Here is a 21,150-nt window from a genome sequence, read left to right on the forward strand (position 1 = left end):
TGGAGTGTACTATAACAGCCTGTACCCTAATTGTGCTGCACATTGTACAGTGACACCACACAAAGTGACCTCCCAAGCCATACACTCTGTTTGCAAGGTAATGATAACACATACATTCATATGTATGAACTGTCTACATATGATTTAAGGTGTTTGTATCAGGAAGGGCAGTACCACCGCATGTCATTACTATGTGTGCTTTTCCGTTTAACATTTCATTTTCATGCTTTACAAAACTACTTTAACTTTTGCTTGCTTACAAACTCACACTTGCCGATTTACTCTCCCGCCCTCGGTATCCACTGTCCCTTCTGGACACAATTATCTGCTCACTGGTTTTGCACTTGGGATAATCCAGCTATTTGGACTGGTTGCTAGCATCTGGTGATCCTTTTCTACCTGGCACTGTGGTATCTCAGAGAGTAAAAACAGACTAGAACACTGATTGTTTCTCCATAAGTTCTGATGTGTGTTCTTGAGGTGGAAACCTGCTGTTCATGGAAACATTATTGTTTGGCTATTGCATTGGTGTGTGCACACATGTGCATGCATGTGTATAGTATTATGTACAGGTGTGGGCAGCAAGCTGTGTGTGGATGCACACATACCTCCAGCAGGTGTATGTAATATTTTGTAGATGTATGTGTGGATAATTCTGTGCAAGCGTGTGTGTAGTATTTTGCACAGATGTGGGCAGTAGCTAATTACCTGCATTATGTGCGTGTGTAATGTTTTGTATCTGTATGTGTGTGTGTATTGAGTCCACCACTTCTGCTTTGCTTATGACAGTTTCATATTTCACACATTCTTACCATATCACATCAACACCATTTGAATTTCAAACCTGCTGCAGGAGTGAGCCCACCAGAGATGAACAGAGGAGCTTCTCCCTTGCATCACCAGTGCTGTATGGCAGACTTGAGGCACAGTGATGCACAAAAAAGCATTTTTTAAACGCATTTAAATATATTTGATGATATACATTTTGTTTAGCATGTTATTAGGCTACTGTCACATGCTTTTTTCCATTTGTGTCAATTTTTGAGCGTTTTATGGCAGTTTGAAGTGCTGGTGATGCATTGAGAAATTCATGATTTTTGTGCTGAGAGATGCTTCAAATGTGCTGAAAATGTATTTGGGGAGCATCCAGGGCACTACAATTGCACCTATATGGTTTTTAAATGAATTATTAAAATTTAAAAATTTGGCCCCCCTGCAATGTGCACACATTGCGACAGTTGACAAGTGTGATATTACCATCATTGTGGTGCCACCATTCATTTGGCAATCAGTATTGACACCATAATGGCAGTTGTATATGTGTGCAAAATGAGTGGTATACCAGTTTGTCCCCATCCGTGTCTGACCCAATTGTGTCCCTGACAAATGCATGTCACAGTCATTTAAAAAAATGACTGTGACGAATATGACTGCTCATTTGCGGAACCCACACAACGCACAAAGGAAATGCAGGTTCTCTACCTTCGAGTCCGGCGAGGGGGGGGTTGTGTTTTCTCCGTGCTCCAGTGGCAGCAGCGACAGAAGGTGTTGTCCAGTCAAATATGGAAGTGGAATTGGGGAAAAAGTTACCTTTTTACCCCGTTCCCTCCCCCAATCTGCAAACTCAGATGTGGAGATCAGACCTCCACAGTTAGCTTGGTGGTAAGGCACATCCAAATCTGCACAGATGTAAAGGTGGCTCGGTTCCCGCAGTCTGCCACTATTTTCTAAGGCACTGTCAATGCAGATTGGAATCCTTGGCAGAGTCTGCCGGACTCGAGCAGGCTAATGTCTATGGGACCACCAACATCTAAGTCTGGCAGGTGGACCGCCAGGTGGCAGACGTATTTTCGGTCAGAAACCAGACCTCGGAACCGTTACCACCAGGATCTAAATCAGGCCCTTGAGTAATTCTTTGGGTTCAACACTTAAAAAGTGTTGCAAATTAATTTTGGAGGTACTTATGATACTACACTTCCACCTGTATAGTAATCAGAGCACTACAATTGAATCTATATAGTTTTTAAATGAATTAACATTTATAACATTTTTGACTTCTATAGAGGGGGGGTCAGGCTAAAATTTCACCGACTCGGAGTTCCATGACCTCGATCACAAAAAGTGACTTTGTCCCTCTGAACTTGAAAATGAAAATGTTCAACTTTATGGGTAAAAATAACTATTTATTGTGTTTAACATTCTATTAGGCCATTGTAACATGCTTTTCTTTTCATTTTTGGCCATTTTTAAAACCTTTTTTCAGTGTTTATGAGCACTTTGAAGCAGGTATACCTCAAAAGTATTTATCAGAAGTAAGTTTATAAAATGTTACATTGTAATAAAATGTAGATTTACAGCTGCAAAGGGTATCTTTAGCACCTCTCTGCTCTTGCACTGAAAGTTGATGCCTTTCCTTCAGGCAGGTGTGAAATGCCCCATATTTGCATACACTGAGCTGGGAGATGACATCTGGGAGGAGGAGTTGACACTAGGGAGGTTTGAAATTTCTCCCATTTGCATCACCTGAGCTGGGAGATGGCAGGTGGTGGGAGAAGTTGACATTAGGAAGGTGTGAAATTCCTTCCATTTGCATCACTTGAGCTGGGAGTTGGCAGCTATTGGGAGGAGTTGATACTAGCAAGGTGTAACCCTACTCTGCAACACCAGCAGGGATTAGCCAATGAAATCCTTGCATGTTATGTTCCACCCCCAGAATGTCTGTATAGATAGCAGTTTTCTCCCACTAAAATCCAGTACTTGAAAAGTTCTGCTGAGCAGAGTAGGTCAGAATTGTTTAGTGCTACTCAAATACCTTTCTTCTTTAAAAACCTTAGAATAGCTTCCCCCTGTGGTGAATCTATATGCTTGTGCTGCCTTTGCAATGTTTGATAGTTTAATACATTGAATTAGTGTTTTCTTTTGTTCATAGCATTTAACATAGATGCTAAAATACTCTGAGAAATGTATGTATTTTCCAGCTTTTGACAGCAAAGACTCCAAAGTACACAATACAAATCACTTTATATTGCAAGAACCATACGTGACAGAAACCTAATTTAAACTAAGCTCAATCTCTAGCACTTACCTCTGGAGTTTAGCACTCTTTTTCTCATTTCTTGCCTTTCTGCCATAATATTACCTCAGATAAGCACAGCTACTTTTTAAATTGTTATTTTCATTGTTGCACTTACATGTAATACATCAGCTCAGCATTTTCAGTGCGTGATGAAGGATATGCAGAAGAAAATTTGTAGAGGCATTTCAAAGAATGTTACTCACTGAAGATAATGATTTATTAATTGCAAAAGTTAATAGCCTCCAGAAGAGTGTAAACAATAACATTCCTTCTCATTGCAGGTTCAAGTTCAAAATTGTAAGTTTCTTATTACATTTCTTTACTATTGAATGTGAAAATTCTCAGCTGTTTTTTATGTCTTTCCTGATATTTTTTAGATATCAGGAATTTACCATAGAAAAAATACCCCTGGGCACTGTTATCTGATTTTGGATAAAGCAAAGGAAGACTTCCTCAAAGTAATTGAAAAGCCATACAACAGTCAGGAATTCTCATTCAAGTATACACTGCAGGTATTGTATTATTTAGGGGCACTATTGCTCCTATATCATGTGCAGAGACCTTGTGTTGTGAAGAATTTTCAAGTACCTAAACAAAAAGACACTAATGGGACTCAAACAATGAATTGAAGCTTTCATGTTCGCTCTGCATGGACCATGTAGAATATTTCATGTTTGTCATTCTTAAAAGAAAGACATTTAAAATGCTATAAACTATATCTAATTATATTATACATACCTCACAGTTTTGCAGGCTTAAGAATGGATTGAACGAAGACTGTACCATGATGAGGAGGGAGCCTACTTTGTGTTTGTTGCATGATCCATTTAATACATCTCTAAAATACATGAACCTTCATAGTATATCAAGCAGGTTTTACATATTAATAATTTTCACAGCTACAATGTCCCTCCAGTCACAAGTCAGCAAGATAGATGAGCCTACGAGACAGCATCTAGAGACTGCACTGATGCCGAACAGAGCTTTGTTGCTGATTACATAGCTCATTCTGCTCACACTGTCGAAAAGCTTTATCATATGAGGAGAGTAGAAAACATTTGTGCTCCATCAAAATTGCTGGATAAGCTTGCCAAGAAAAGCCACTGTGAGGCAATAATCATTGTTTTTGATCTCTCTGACTTTTATGAAACAGAGTTAGTTACTATACCCCTGATTGTTATGCTTTACTGCAAATAATTGTTGTATTTAGACTTTTTTTGAATAATCATTAACCATTGTTGTTATCTGTGTTTGTTTGTAGATGCTTTAAACAAGAGCCCGCTATGCATTTTGGAGCATCACCTAATGAGAGACAGCAAAGGTATGCTATGTAATATGTCCTCCTTTGCCTTTTGATTAAATTAATCTCTGTCATAAACGATGAACATCTTGTAGATCTTATGTGTTTTGCATGCTGTACTTTACATATACATTTTGCAAGCTACTATTTCAGTATTAGGCTACTGACGTTTATAGAATCAATGCAGATAGCAAATCTAAACTAACCAAAAGTAATCATCTCTTTAAAAATCATTAACCTTGGATCACACAGCTCTATAGTATTATACTATGCTATAATTTGTCTTTTTTTGTGTAGTTAAAGGGCATAACATAATACAAAGTCTACATCACAAATGTCTGGTGAAACTATTCCTGATGTGCTCATGAATTTTGAAAAATAATTTCATGTAACACTGATTGGGGTTCCACAGAGCAAAAAAGAACAAAGTGCACTAGTTTGTTATCATGAGCGGCAAGCATATGACAAGTGGAGACTCAAACAGCAACTTATGAGAAAGGAAAAAATAATGATCAAGTAAAAATAAACATATGCTGAAATATATTGAGAAGTTTACATTTTAGAAACTAATATATATTTTTTTGCTTATTTAAATCACAGAACATATTCCACAAAGGCAATCAACAGTAAAGCTTGTACTAAAGTTTTGTAATAAAATACAATGGATAAAAAGTGTCCCAAACGTTGAGGAACTAGTACAGACTTGGACGCTCATGACAGAAAGCACAACGCAAACAGTTGCTAAATTAATTCATATCTGCATCACCAAAGGTGGAGTGAAGTCTCTGTCATTGATGAACAAGGAACAAGGAAGGTCATTGCAAATCACATATTTCAGAAAGGAGAGGTGATGTGTGATTTTCATGGCGAGCTAAAATCTACGGAAGAAGGAATAAGGAAGATAAACAAATTGCCAAAGAAAGAAATAAACAGCTTATTATTCTTTACCAGTTGTTGGACGGTATCATATTGCCTGGATGCCAGAAACTGTCCATGTTCATGTCGCCCCTTGAAGGAAACTCCTAGAAGACTAATGCAGACATAAAAAAAACAATCTGATGGTAAACCTGTTCTTGAGACTTTAGATATAAATGTAAAGTTGAGATATGTTATTTTGTTTGTTGCATTGCAAACTATTATTAACAGTTGTAATCTTATCTATGACCACTTTCTGTAAACCAAAGCACATAGAGGCCAGGTGCCACCATAGATTGAATAAGCATGATACTTGCAGAAGCCTTAGTGTCTTTTTTAGAGTTTAAGGGATAGTTTACTTAACACATATTGTGGATGTTCTGTTCCCTGTATTATAGGGGCATTTTAGTCTATTACACTTATGAGATAGAGAACGGGCTATTGACTATGGGCCAGATGTATCAAAATATTTTGCACTCGCAAACCACGAAATCGGCCGTTTGCGAGTGCAAAATCGTGGTCTGCAATGCATCAAAGGCATTCACAGACCACAAAATAGAAATCGCAAACATTGCGATTTTTACCGTTGCGACCTGGATTTTGCGAATCGCAATTTGCGATTCGCAAAATCCAGGTCGCAAGGCAATTCTGCAAAAAATCACAAATTGAGAGTTTTCTCAGAATGGTATTTTGCACATGCAAAATACCATTGCCTGCAACCAGGTGGTAACCTGGTGCAAAATTAAAAAATGCAGTAAAACTGCATTTTAAAATTTAATATGTAAAGCACACATGCCCTTTTGGCATGTGTGTACTTTACATGGTAAAAAAAAAAATTGGGAGTGCAGGAGAGGGGGCCTTAGGCCCCCAGCACCCTGCCCTTTTGCATTTCCCAAATTGCGATTTCTGGTTCAGAAATCGCAATTTAGGAAATGCAAAAAATTCGCAGCTATGGGCCAACAGGCCCATAGCTGCGAATGGGGCCAGTATCGCAATTTGCGATTCGGTAATTGCATTTGCGATTTTTAAGAAATCGCAATTATCGAATCGCAAATGTGATACATGGTCCTTTGCGAGTCGGAAATAGCGATTTCTTAAAAATCGCAATTACCGAATCGCAATGGGTCAGAATCATACATCTGGCCCTATGTTTTGATGTAGTGTCTCATCTGCAAAATTCTAAATAAGGCCCTGAACTAAAGAAGTCTGTGCTCCTTTATTATTAGACAGAAGTTCTCATAGTAAATTTCTAAATATTGTGAATTGTAAATAATGACTTTTGTATATCCCATATTGATCTTGATTGATTTTCAGTAAAACACACACAAGCTGTGTTTGTGGCTGCCACTCCAAATTAATTAAAAATAATTGTTTCTCTCTTCCATTATTGAGTCTTTATTAATTGTCCTTGACAGCTGATAAAGCTGTGAATGTGGCTGGTACTCTAACAGGTTGTGTGTCATGAGTTCTTGTATATTTCAGGAATTATCAGATTTGTTTTTCTAATTTGAAAATTTACTTTTTTTTTATCATATTGAGTCTTGAGTGATTTTATTTGAAAGATCGCAAAGCTGTGACCAGAGATAGTACCCTAAAGATGATTCTAAAGTTTAGTTTGAGCACTGCCCGGTATTCATGTGGCAGTTGTAGAAGACAGCTACTCCACAGCTTCTGTGCAGCACAAAGTTCTTCCAGAGTACCCCATGCCTATCTTGGGTGCAGTGATCCCGCTTGTAAACCCGTCACTGAAAAAGTGGCTAAGAGTGTGTTCTACAGACATGGAGAGATCTTTCTTTTTCTGGTGGGATGAAAAGTTCAGACCCAGCATTTGTCTGAGCTTGGACAAACCTGTAGTGCTGGTCCCTGAGCCTGTACCCTATATGCCAGCTTGTGGTGCCCCTAAAGCCCAAAGTAGGAGTACCATAAACATTGAGAGGTCACCTCAGACCTTATAGGCCCAAATAAATTGTCCAGGTCTCAGTCAGAGGTCTAGCCGACCCTGGATGCGGGACTCTGCTCCTGGGCTCCATTTGCAGGACCACAGTGTTGAAAAGTAACCAGGATTGCATACTATGATCAAGCAGGTAGCTTTGTAGTTTGAGCTATATAAAAAGCTCTAAAAAGGTCCCAGTGAGAGCTCTGGAAATCCTGGGTTATTTGTCCCCGAGCTCAGGCTCTTTTTGTTAGCTTGTTTTGTCCCCAAATAACTAAGATATGGTTCAGCAGGCAGAGTGATGCCCCATGCTCCGTCAGGGTAAAAAGCTCTCATCAAGCATCAGTCAGAGCTTGCTGAAGCCCTGCATACAGGGCAGAAGCCATTGGTTTGGGTTCTATATGCCATCCTGATGTGCACCTTTTATGCATTGCATCCTTCCAAATGCTTGGTAGACAGTCCAAGACACCTCAGGAGCAAATTGTTTTAACAGACCTCAGACAGACCTCCTGCTGGTTCCCATGGCCTACCTCCTAAACTAGGCTCTAGGTACTGACTTGGGGTGTCTATCTGTCCACAGTTGTCTACTGGGTGCAGTGAGTCCTTTGCAAACATATAACACAACCAATTTTTGGTCATCTAGTCGTGGCATTGAAAATGAATTGTGTGATCAGAAGACGAAACAAATATTGCTTATTAGCCATGTACATTTTAGGATATACAATTCATGAACCATAAATAATAGATAGTTAATTTGAATTGCAGATTGCTGGAATGATTGTCCCACTGCCGATAATGCATGAACTAGGAAAAATAGCGGCATAATATAAAGTGCAGCTTGTTGGAGATACAAATATACTGTATATATATATATATATATATATGCTTAATATATTCATGTGTCTGACATGATTACATGCACAATTTTCATTTTGCCTAGCATTTTGGAGAAGTATGCTTTATATGTTGGGGCATATGTCATGAACCATACATGATAGAGACTTAATTTAAACGTCAAAATATTGGAAAGGCCAGCCCACTGCAGTGTGTCAAATTACATGCCTGAGACCTGTTAGGAAATGACATAAAATATAAGTTAAGTGCATACATCAGCAAATTAAAATTACTGACATCTGGTCGAGCCATAGAAATTGAAATATGTGAGCAGATAGCCCAAGAAATATTTTAGTGAATATTTATGCTATTTAGCTCATTAATACATCAACATGTCCACTAATATGTGGATAGGAAACTACAAAGGAAAAACATGATGAGAATGTATCTCCTAAGCTTTGGAAACATTTCATTTTTGGAAAGAAAACATAAGTTCAAACACACGTATGTGCTGCATAGAAGTGATAGTCGCAAAAGTTAGAGAACAGGTTTATTTGAAGCAGCACAGCATCCACAGGCAGCCAGTTGGAGCAGCTTCCAGAGTTATGCCTTATCACATTCTAAATTCTAAACAGCTCCTAGAACTAGTGGAATTTAGGAACTTACAAAGTGCTACCTGGCAGACTCATAATTGTACACATTTAAAATGAAGTATGTAGCACATCTTTTCCCTTTAGAAGAACATCTCAGCAAAAGGAAACATATAATAAAAAATCCCTATACCCTACTTGGGCATGTCTCATCAGACTTGTTTCCTTAACCCTAGATGCCACTGAGTCGTTCACCTCCACATCCTTGCTCAACCCCAACTCAACATTTTCCACATTCCTCTGGACACAGTCATTAGTCAACACATTCCGTTCCCTTGTGCAACATTCCTCATTCCATTTGGACTTGTCAATCTTAAAGCAAGAACTCTCTTCTAATTCTTTCTTCCTGACAACCTCTGCCATCATCTCCTCCTTGCACTTGGTCACCTTTCTGACATTCCACACTTTTCCATCCTGTGTGACCACACTGTTGGTATTGACTTTTATTACCTTCACAAAGCATTGCCATACGTTGGCATACCTTTTGCCAAGATACCCGGTAGTAAAATTCTCACCCAATCCCACACCTTAAAATTTGGTTCCTTCACTCTCTACTTTGAATCATACCATTACTTCACACTTCCTTGCTTCATTTCCACCCTTCTGACCACCTGATGTACATCCACATCTCCACACTTTTTTCCACTTCTAGTTGAGCCACCATGTACACAACATAAACACAGGATCTCTTTCTTTAAGCAGTTTATAGGCACTAACCTCAGTAATGGTGTGAGGTGTTATACAATACATCGACAACTTCTCCAACAAAATGTTTTTCTACTCACTTCCAGACTTACGCACCTTCGCCAAACAGTCCTTCAGCATGTGATTAAATATCTTCATTTCGTCGAGGTTCGTATATAGATGTGGTAATATCTTGAAATTTGCAATGTTTTAGAAAATCTTCCATTTTCTTTGATTTAAGCCGAATACCATTATCTGTCATTAAAACTTCCGGGTAAACTTCCATTGCAAACATTTCTTTAAGAAATTCTACGTCCACCAGAGTGGTAGTCTGTGTCACAAATTTAATTTCAGGCCATTTATAAAGCTAATCCACCAGTACTAACGCAAATCAAGCATCTTCTGACAAGAAAAAAATGGTCCTGAAAAATCCAATGCAACTTTCTGCCAGTGAAACTCTGGCTTCAAGGGTTCAAGGGTGCACTAAGTGTTCCCTCTCTCCGCTCACACACTCATCACATTCTCTTACCAGCTTGTCTATAAATCTATCTAGCTCTGGCCACCAAAAATCTTGCTCTAACAAGCCTTTTCAAAGAAGCCATTCCCTGATGTTCTTTGTGAGCAAGGCGAAAAATTACATCCCGCAACATGAAAGGGGGAACACATTTACCTTTCTTAAAAAGCATTCCTCCCTCCAGCTTCAACTCACCTGACACTTTCCAGAATGATAACAACTCAGGAGTCATATTCTCTTTCCTGGGCCAACCTTCAATAGCACACTTTTTAACCATTTGCCACAACTCATACTTATTTTTACTTTTCAATCACAACTCTTTATCAATTCCATCAAACTAACCCACGATGGCATCCTTAATATTCAATTCCACTTTGCTGCTCTCTTCATGTTCAGTACTGCATGGCAATCTAGGCAGACAATCTGCTGTGACATTTTTGTTTCCTGGTACAAATTGCACTTTGAAACTATACTTTTGCAATCTCTATGTAAGTCTCGCAATGCAAGCAGTGGCATTACCACCTCCCCTGGCAACAAAATATTTACCAGTGGCTTATGATCGGTTCTCAAAAGAAAATGACTTCCCAACACATAGGTGGTCATTACAACCCTGGCGGACGGTGTTAAAGCGGCGGTAAGACCGCCAACAGGCCGGCGGACGAAAAAAAGAGAAGTATGACCCTGGCGGGAGCCGCCAACATAAACAGCCACTTTAACACACCGCCCGCCACGGCGGTACAGACAAGCAGCGCGGCAGTCACCGCCAACAGACAGGCGGAACACAATATACCGCCCATAGTATCACAACCCGCCAATCCGCCACCTTTTCCGGGGCGGATTCACCGTGGATAAAAACACGGCGGAAACAGCTTTGCCAATGGGAAAACGATCACCTGAACACATCCCACGAGGAACGAGGACTCCATGGACCGGAACTCCAAATACTCCCTGCCCTTGTGTTTCTGCTCCTCCACGACCATCATCTACGTAGGCGCCGAAGACAACGGTGAGTACTGCACCTACGACATGGGGGAGGGGGGAGGCAAAAGTTAGGGGGACACCCACCAAACAGCCCCACCTCCACCCCCAACCTCGCATTATACAACATACACACCAATGCATTCACAAAAATCACAGTAACAACCTACAATCCCCCCGGAAGAATGAAAAGACAAAGCGAAATTCGGTCAAACATTGTAATGTGGCAATATACATGTCATACAAAAATATACAGATATATATGAAAATCAGTCATAATTATGTACAGTACGAGAAGTAGTGCAGATGTGTACACAACAATGTCCGTGCACCAACAGTCCAAAAATGCATGGGCGAGGCCCACAAAGGATACCTGACCACAATCGGAGAGAACACTGCCTGGGCATCAGAGTGAAATACTACAGGCACCTCAGGGGGAAGGGAAGGGGGGGCACCTCAGCCGGATGACTGCAAAGCCAGATCCACGACGGGGCTCCATGCCCATTGATGTATCCTGGGGAGTGCAAAGCCACAGTCTTTTGAAGTCTGTACAGTGGGTGGGGTGCCCACTGTTCCATCCTGGGGAGTGCAAAGCCACAGTCTCTCAAGTCTCTACAGTGGGTGGCTTGCCCACTGTGCCATCCTGGGGAGTGCAAAGCCACAGTCTCTCAAGTCTCTACAGTGGGTGGGGTGCCCACTGTGCCATCCTGGGGAGTGCAAAGCCACAGTCTCTCAAGTCTCTACAGTGGGTGGCTTGCCCACTGTGCCATCCTGGGGAGTGCAAAGCCACAGTCTCTCAAGTCTCTACAGTGGGTGGGGTGCCCACTGTGCCATCCTGGGGAGTGCAAAGCCACAGTCTCTCAAGTCTCTACAGTGGGTGGCTTGCCCACTGTGCCATCCTGGGGAGTGCAAAGCCACAGTCTCTCAAGTCTCTACAGTGGGTGGGGTGCCCACTGTGCCATCCTGGGGAGTGCAAAGCCACAGTCTCTCAATTAGATGCAGGTCTCCACTGGTACTGGGGGGGCACTGGTGCCCAGACTGCTTCATCTTGTGCAGGACAGACAGAGTGGATGCAGGTCTCCACTGGTTCTGGAGGGGGACTGGTGCCCAGACTGGATGAGTCTCCCCGTGAAAGTTTCTGTCCTGTCACTGTCCCAGCTGCACATGGGATAAGGATGCCTGATGTGGCGGTCTATTCATTCCTACCCGGTGCTTGCCCTGTTCAGCGGTGCTTCGACATGGCGGTTCAGGACTGTTCAGCGGTGCTTTGCCATGGCGGTCTTTGCCCTATTCAGTGGTGCTTCGACATGGCGGTTCAGGACTGTTCAGCGGTGCTTTGCCATGGCGGTCTTTGCCCTGTTCAGCGGTGCTTTGCCATGGCGGTCTTTGTCCTGTTCAGCGGTGCTTTGCCATGGCGGTCTTAGCCCTGTTCAGCGGTGCTTCGACATGGCGGTTCAGGACTGTTCAGCGGTGCTTTGCCATGGCGGTCTTTGCCCTGTTCAGCGGTGCTTCGACATGGCGGTTCAGGACTGTTCAGCGGTGCTTTGCCATGGCGGTATTTGCCCTGTTCAGCGGTGCTTTGCTATGGTGGTCCTTGCCCTGTTCAGCGGTGCTTTGCCATGGCGGTCTTTGCCCTGTTCAGCGGTGCTTCGACATGGCGGTTCAGGACTGTTCAGCGGTGCTTTGCCATGGCGGTCTTTGCCCTGTTCAGCGGTGCTTCGACATGGCGGTTCAGGACTGTTCAGCGGTGCTTTGCCATGGCGGTCTTTGCCCTGTTCAGCGGTGCTTTGCCATGGCGGTCTTTGCTCTGTTCAGCGGTGCTTTGCCATGGCGGTCTTTGCCCTGTTCAGCGGTGCTTTGCCATGGCGGTCTTTGCCCTGTTCAGCGGTGCTTCGACATGGCGGTTCAGGACTGTTCAGCGGTGCTTTGCCATGGCGGTTCTGGTACGGACATTGGTGTGTGGCATGACGTTCCCTACACTGGGCATTGGTGTGTGGCATGACGTTCCCTACACTGGCCATTGGTGTGTGGCATGACGTTCCATCATAGCCCACCTGGGCTGTGGCAGCCGGGGCCCTCCTGGGCTGTGACTCCGGCGGTGGCGGTGGTCTCCTGACCAGTGACGATACTTGGGCCCTCCTGGGCTGTGACTCCGGCGGTGGTCTCCTGACCAGTGACGATACTTGGGCCCTCCTGGGCTGTTACTCCGGCGGTGGTCTCCTGGCCAGTGACGATACTTGTGCCCTCCTGGGCAATGAGTCTGGCGGTGGTCTCCTGACCAGTGACGATACTTGTGCCCTCCTGGGCTGTGACTCCGGCGGTGGTCTCTGGACCAGTGACGATACTTGTGTCCTCCTGGGCTGTGACTCTGGCGGTGGTCTCTGGACCAGTGACGATACTTGTGCCCTCCTGGGCTGTGACTCCGGCGGTGGTCTCCTGACCAGTGACAATACTTGGGCCCTCCTGGGCTGTGACTCCGGCGGTGGTCTCTGGACCAGTGACGATACTTGTGCCCTCCTGGGCTGTGGCTACGGTGGTGGTCTCCTGACCACTGACGATACTTGGGCCCTCCTGGGCTGTGACTCCGGCGGTGGTCTCTGAACCAGTGACGATACTTGTGCCCTCCTGGGCTGTGACTCCGGCGGTGGTCTCCTGACCACTGACGATACTTGTGCCCTCCTGGGCTGTGACTCCGGCGGTGGTCTCTGGACCAGTGACGATACTTGTGCCCTCCTGGGCTGTGACTCCGGCGGTGGTCTCCTGACCAGTGACAATACTTGGGCCCTCCTGGGCTGTGACTCCGGCGGTGGTCTCTGGACCAGTGACGATACTTGTGCCCTCCTGGACTGTGACTCCGGCGGTGGTCTCCTGACCACTGACGATACTTGGGCCCTCCTGGGCAATGACTCTGGCGGTGGTCTCTGGAACAGTGACGACGGTGCTGGCGGTTGTGTCTCGACCGCCGGAAATGATGGCGCACTTCTCCGCCGTGACACTCACAACAGGCTGGGCAGACTTCCTCTGGCCCTTCCCCACCTTTGGTGGCGTCACAGCTGACTCTCCAATCCCCTTGGAACCCATGTGAGATGTTTTCCCACCAGGAGTCTTCACACGGTCCCGTCGTCCACGCTCCAATTTTAGAGCCTTTACAGGGGGTGGGCTGCCAGTGCCTTGGCTCCGGGTCATACTGCCTGCCCTGGTGGCCGGTGCACTCCACAAACCTTGAACAGGCACCACTGGTATTGGAGGCTTTTTGGCTGAGGCGCTACGACAGGACTGATGAATTGGAGGGGGGGGTGGGGGCAAAAAGGTCAACTTTACAGAGGGACAGTTTCTGACGAACACTGGGATGGGTAGTTGGAGGGGGCCTGGAAGTGGAGGAAGAGGAGGTGGTTGTCGGAGGTGTCACTTTAGGTGTTTTGGGTGCAGGTGCAGGTACTGGAGGCTGTCGTGAGGTGGATGGATGTTGGGTGAGTGATTGCCGGCGTTTGTGTACTTTGGGAGGGGGCGTCACAGACACAGTGGGAGAGGACACAGGGGACGTGTAAATGGGAGTGGTGGTGGTGAGTGCAGGTGAGCGGCTTGTGGTGCTGGGTCTCCTTGTGCGATTCATGGTACCTGTAGATGTGGTGTATGCAGGTGTGTGTGTAGACGAGACTGGGAGGGAGGAGGGAGGGAGAAGAGGAGGAGGGGGACACAGTGGAGGCAGTGGATGTTGCTGTGTCTGTGCATGGGTGAGGCTTGCATGAGTGCCTGTGGGTTGTGTGGTGCCTATGTTTGCTTGAGCTACCTGTGTGTGCTGACTTGTGTGCATGCTGGTCTGTAGGTGTGCTTGGGATGGGCTGGGGTACAGGAGATTGGGTCTGGGTGGAGGAGGTTGGAGGGGGGAGGCTAGACACAGGGACAATGGCTGCCATCAGTGCTGAGGCCAGAGATTGCAGGGTTCGCTGAAGGACAGCCTGACCAGAATGAATGCCCTCCAGGAATGCATTACCATGTTGCAACTCTCGTTCTACACCCTGGATGGCATTCACAATGGTAGACTGTCCAACAGTGAGTGACCTGAGGAGGTCAATGGCCTCCTCACTGAGGGCAGCAGGGGTGACTGGGGCAGGGCCTGAGGTGCCTGGGGCGAAGGTGATGCCCACCCTCCTGGGTGAGCGGGCACGGGCGAACGCTGAGGGGCTGCTGGGAGGGCGGTGCTGGTAGGGTAGATGGCGGCTGTACCTGTAGAAGTGGGGCGCACAGATGGTGCCGTCACCACAGGGAGCCCCCATCGGCGGACGAGTTCGTGTCGCTGCTTGGTGATCCGGTGGCCGACGTGAAGCTCCCCTCGCCCTCCGTCCCACTGGTGCATTCAGAGTCTGTGGTGTGGCCCTCCATGGCCATGTGGGATGCAGCTCCCTCGTGCTCCGGTGCCACTGTACCTCCGCCTGTTGATGCTGATGTACAAAAGTACAGGGATAGCAGAAAAAGGGGGGGAGACAGAAGAAAGAGAGTTTTAGTGCATGGCATACCGCTACCGTTGGCGGACAAGGCAGACACAGCAGCCCCCTGCATTACGCCGTGCTCCTGCCCTCTGCACATGCAATTCCTGGGATGTGGCCTACATGGCAATGGTGGACATCTGCGCACATGGATGCCACAGGGGCAACTATACCTCGACTTGGCACTCTGCTGAGGTGGGGCCTTGCCTACTGAACTCGCCCTGGCCTAGGGACACCCACAGCCCACCTCCCCCACCCAGACACCTCCACTGTGCGCAAAGTCCGCAGAATGAGAGTGTACTCACCCCCTTGTGTCTGCTGTGATGCCCTCAAGCGCCCATCCAACTCAGGGAAGGCCACCGCCAGGATCCGGAACATCAGGGGGGTCATGGTGCGACAGGCACCCCTCCCACGTTGGGAGGCCATCCCCAGCTGAGCCTCCGCCGTCTTCTTGCTGCAGCGGCGAATGTCCTCCCATCTCTTACGGCAGTGGGTGACCCGTCTCTGGTGGGCCCCAAGGGTCCGGACCTCCTTGGCGATGGCACGCCAAATGTCCCTCTTCTGGTGGGCGCTGACCTACATGACATGCACAAGGAAAGAGGAACAGTCATTAACAACTGCACCGTCATTGTGAGTGGCCCCCTCCCTACTCTGGCCATGTGGCCCATTCATTCCCATGCATTAATGTACTATGAACTCTGCCCCCTTCCCTCTTCCAACCAGCCCTCTCCACCCAGGCCTAGCCCATACCACATGCTCCCTGTGTACTAACCTGTTGGTCTGGAGGACCGTAGAGTAGCGTGTACTGGGGGAGGACCCCGTCTACCAGTTTCTCCAACTCCTGTGCAGTGAAGGCAGGGGCCCTTTCCCCAGACGCAGCAGCCATCGTCGCTTCCAGACAGAGGTCACAGCAGCACTTGCAGTGTAGGTCCTCTCCTGTCGAAGGTCAGGTATCTAGTGATTGAACAGATAGAAAATGGCGGTGACGTCCGCGGCGGTGCGCATCATCACCGCCGGCGCACCTGTTCATTGGCTCCTGGGACCCATAGGGTCCAAAGTTAACCAATGCAGCATCGCGCCGCGGTCTACGACCGCCTACCGCGACGGTGTGCAACGCCAGCGCAGTTACCCCACAATCCCATTGTCCCAGTTTAGAGGTCAGGCAGCCGCCATTTCAGGGGCCCACATGGCTTAATTTACCTCTGCGTCACACATAGCTAGGCCTACACTCAACACACATACAGGAAGGGTTCTGAGAGTGGTGTAGTCTTGTGTGTAACTGTGGGTACATACCTGGAGGAATAATGACTGATTCTTCGCTGTTGTCCTTCGTAGGCACCGTCAGCTGGGACAGTTGAGAAGATGGCGGAATCCTCCGGCGTACTGACCGCTGGTGGACCTGTTGACAACGGAAGAGCGACATGTCATCGTCACCTACCGGTTTGACCATGCCACAATCCAGAAACTATGTACCCAGTTGGAGCCAGACCTGATGTCACCAATACCCCATCCGACTGGAATCCCCCCTGACGTGCAGGTGCTGTCAGTGCTCCATTTCCTTGCAAGTGGGTCTTTTCAGACAACAGTGGCCATGGCATCAGGGATGTCCCAGCCTATGTTTTCCAACGTGTTGTCCAGAGTGCTGTCTGCCCTGCTGAAACACGTACGGAGATACATCATTTTCCCTGAGGTGGCAGATTTGCCTACAGTGAAAGGTGACTTCTATGACCTTGGACATATCCCCAACGTCATAGGTGCCATTGATGGGACCCATGTAGCTCTGGTCCCCCCCCACAGGAGTGAACAGGTGTATAGGAACAGGAAGAGTTATCATTCAATGAATGTCCAGATGGTATGTTTGGCAGACCAGTACATCTCGCAGGTAAATGCTATGTTCCCTGGCTCAGTGCATGACGCCTACATCCTGCGAAATAGCAGCATCCCTGATATGATGGGTCAACTCCAGAGGCACCGTGTATGGCTATTGGGGGACTCTGGTTACCCCAACCTTTCCTGGCTATTGACCCCAATGAGGAATCCCAGGACCAGGGCAGAGGAACGCTACAATGAGGCCCATGGGCGGACTAGGAGGGTGATCGAACGCACCTTCGGCCTCCTGAAGGCCAGGTTCAGGTGCCTCCATATGACAGGTAGATCCCTATTCTACTCAACCAAGAAGGTGTGCGAGATCATCATCGCCTGCTCCATGCTCCATAATTTGGCTTTGCGACGCCAAGTGCCTTTTCTGCAGGAGGATGATCCAGATGACGGTGTTGTTGCAGCTGTGGAGCCTGTGGAGCCTGTGGACAGTGATGAGGAGGAAGCTGAGGAAGAAGACAACGACAAAAGGGAGTCAGTCATACAGCAATATTTCCAGTGACACACAGGTGAGAACATTTTCATGTTTAACATTACATTAACTTTCACACGTCTACCTCTATCCGGCTTGTCGATTTCAAACACTATTTGGTAACTGAGTTGTACCTTTCCATTACGGTTTCACAGGTGTGGTTACCAACGTGTCATCTGCTTGCATCCTTCAAGGACTTGTGTGTGTGACATAGGTATGTTAGCCTTACAACGGGAAACGCATTATGACACTGTCATTGATAATACATAATTAGTAAATCACAGACTGACTCAAGATTATTTTGTGTTTCAAGGGTGTTTATTGAAGTGCTCAGAAATGTGAGGGGGTTGTAAAAAGAGGATGGGTGATGGCGTAGGAATGTCCATGGCAGAGTCCAGTCTATTAGTCTCACAGATGCACTGCCCATCTGGGCATAGGAAGTGGAGCTGGGGCAGTTTAAGTATGGACAGGGTAACAAGGTGGTACAGTGGGAGGACAAACAGGGTGGTCTCATTTCCTGGCGGGGGTCTTGCCATCTTGCTCTGTCCTGTTCCTGGATCTCAGGGACCGCTTGCGTGGTGGTTGTCCGTCTGCAGGGGGTGGGGTGCTGGTGTGTTGGTCCTGTGGTGGGGTGTCCTGTCCACTAGCGCCGGCGGAGGTGATGGGCAGTTCATCGTCCTGGCTAGTGTCAGGGGCCCATTGAAGTGCCACGGTGTCCCTCATGGTGTTCTGTATGTCCTTCAGCACCCCTACGATGGTGCCCAAGGCGGAGCTGATGGTCCTGAGCTCCTCCCTGAACCCCAAATACTGTTCCTCCTGCAGACGCAGGGTCTCCTGAAACTTGGCCAGGACCGTCGCCATCGTCTCCTGGGAGTGGTGGTAGGCTCCCATGATGGAGGAGAGGGCCTCGTGGAGAGTGGGTTCCCTTGGCCTGTCCACCCCCTGTCGCACAGGAGCCCTCCCAGTTACCCTGTGTTCCTGTGCCTCCATCCCCTGGACCGTATGCCCACTACCACTGCCCCCAGGTCCCTGTTGTTGTTGGGGTGGTGGGTTATTCAGGGTTCCCTGTAGTGGTGGACACACCGCTGATTGACCTGTCCTGGGTAGGGAGGTTTGGGCCCCGCTGGGAGGGTGCTGTGCTGGTGTTACCAGAGGGTGGAAGGTCAGTGTTGGGCAGTGCCGGTGCAAGGGGAACTGACTGTCCCGAGGCCCACGATGGTCCGGGCTGGTCATCAGGATCCAGTAGGGCAGAGCTGCTATCGTCACTGTGGGCCTCTTCTGGGGGTGGAGTGGTGTTGTCTGGACCCTCTGGTGTGGTGATGGTCCTTCGGGTTCCCGCAGGGGCATAAGAGCATGATTATTGCATGTGTGTGTGATGGTGTGCAATGGGTGGGTGTCTGTGTACCCCAGTCGAAGCATTCCTGTGTGGGGGCTTGTGTGATGATGGTTAGGGGGTTGTTCTGGGTATGTGCAGTGAGCATGCTTTAGTGAGGGGTGACCATGCTTAGTTGTGTCATGCAGGGCCTGGTGTTGGGATGTGTGGTTTGTGTTATTAGCACATTAGTGAGGAGTTGGAGTGATAGGGGAGGTGGTGAGGGTGGGTGTGTGAGAGCATGCAGGTAGGGTAGGGGATATGATAGTTAAGATTTGACTTACCAGTGTCCCATCCTCCACCGACTCCTCTGAGGCCCTCTGGATGCATGATGGTCAAGACTTGCTCCTCCCATGTTGTTAGTTGTGGGGGAGGAGGTGGGGGTCCGCCGCCAGTCCGCTGCACCGCGATGTTGTGCCTGGAGACCGTTGAACGCACCTTCCCCCGTAGGTCGTTCCACCTCTTCCTGACGTCCTCCCTATTTCTTGGGTGCTGTCCCACGGCGTTGACCCTGTCCACTATTCTGCGCCATAGCTCCATCTTCCTGGCTATTGATGTGTGCTGTACCTGTGAGCCAAATAGCTGTGGCTCCACCCGGATGATTTCCTCCACCATGACCCTGAGCTCCTCCTCGGAGAAGCGGGGGTGTCTTTGGCGTGACATGGGGTGGTGTGTGTGATGTGTGGGGTGGTGTATGTGGTGATGAGTGTGGTGATGTGTTGTGGTGTGTGGTGTTTGGTGCGTGGATGTTGTGTGGGTGATGGTGTTGTGTGCCTCTGAGTGATGGGGTTGTCTATTCTGTGCTCTCTCTCTGGCCTTCGTTCGTGATTTTTCGGTCATAGGGGTTTGCGGGTGATGTGGGTGTGTGTTTTATATAGTATTGGGAGTGTCGGAGTGGTGTGTGTATGTGTATCAGGTGTGTGTATTTTGAATTGTCCAATGTGGCGGTGTTTTGGAGATGTGTGTGTATTTTGAGCGCGGTGGTGTGTACCGCCAATGGAATACCGCGGTTGAAAGACCGCCACGTGGATTCGTGGGTTGTAATAGCATGGGCGTGTTTCTGTTGCCGTGGAGGTGGAGGTTTTGTTTTCGCCAGTTTATCACTGACCTTTGGTGTGGCGGAGTTGTGTGGGTGTTTGAATTTCGGCGGATTCCGAGCTGTGTGTCATAATAGCTGTGGCGGAATTCCGCGGCTGCGGCGGTGTATTGGCGGTCTTCTGCACGGCAGTAAGCGCCTTTTACCACCAATGTTGTAATGAACCCCATTGTTCTGAAAATGTTCAATAGCCCAAAGACACCCCAATTCTTTTGGTTTCAATGAGAGTTTTTGAGGCAAATTTCACGTTCCACTCCTTCTTTCTATATCTTTGAGATAAAACTTCACCCAAGCTATGCATGCTTTTATCCACCATTATAATGCATTCTTTTCCCATTGAAAAGGGTTTCATTGTAGACGCGTCCACAATCTCACATTTGATTTGTTGAAATGGTTGTTACTGTCTGTCAGTCCAATCAAAGGTAACATCCTTCCTTGAAAATGCTCACAATGGTTCCACCTTGGTTGCAAAGTCTCTGATAAACTTAATATAGAACTCACACAGTCCCACGAAGAACAGTAACTTTTCCTTCCTGTCTGGTGCTGGTGCATTAACAATGGAATCAACTAAAGACTTCTTAGCCACAACCCCATCACCACACAAAGTGTGTCCTAAGTACTCTACAGAGCTGCAGAATAATTAACATTTCATTGTCTTCAGAGTTAACCCATGACTATCCAACCACTTACATATTTCTCTAAGGTGACCCAAATGTTCTTATTCATTCTTTGAGAATATAAGGATATCATCCTGAAAACATTTTATAAATGTATCCACATTCTTAAAAAAGCAGAACACTGTTTTCTGGACCACTGATGCTGCTGAGGCTAAACCAAAAGGCATTGTCTTGAATCAATACAGCCCCAGCCCCATAAGGAATGCAGTCAAATATTTAGAGTTTTCTTTTAACTCAATCTGGTGATAAGCATACCTTAAGTCCAGAGTGGAAAACACTACCAC

Source organism: Pleurodeles waltl, chromosome 10 (genome assembly GCF_031143425.1).
Source record: "Pleurodeles waltl isolate 20211129_DDA chromosome 10, aPleWal1.hap1.20221129, whole genome shotgun sequence".
Taxonomy (NCBI): Eukaryota; Metazoa; Chordata; class Amphibia; order Caudata; family Salamandridae; genus Pleurodeles; species Pleurodeles waltl.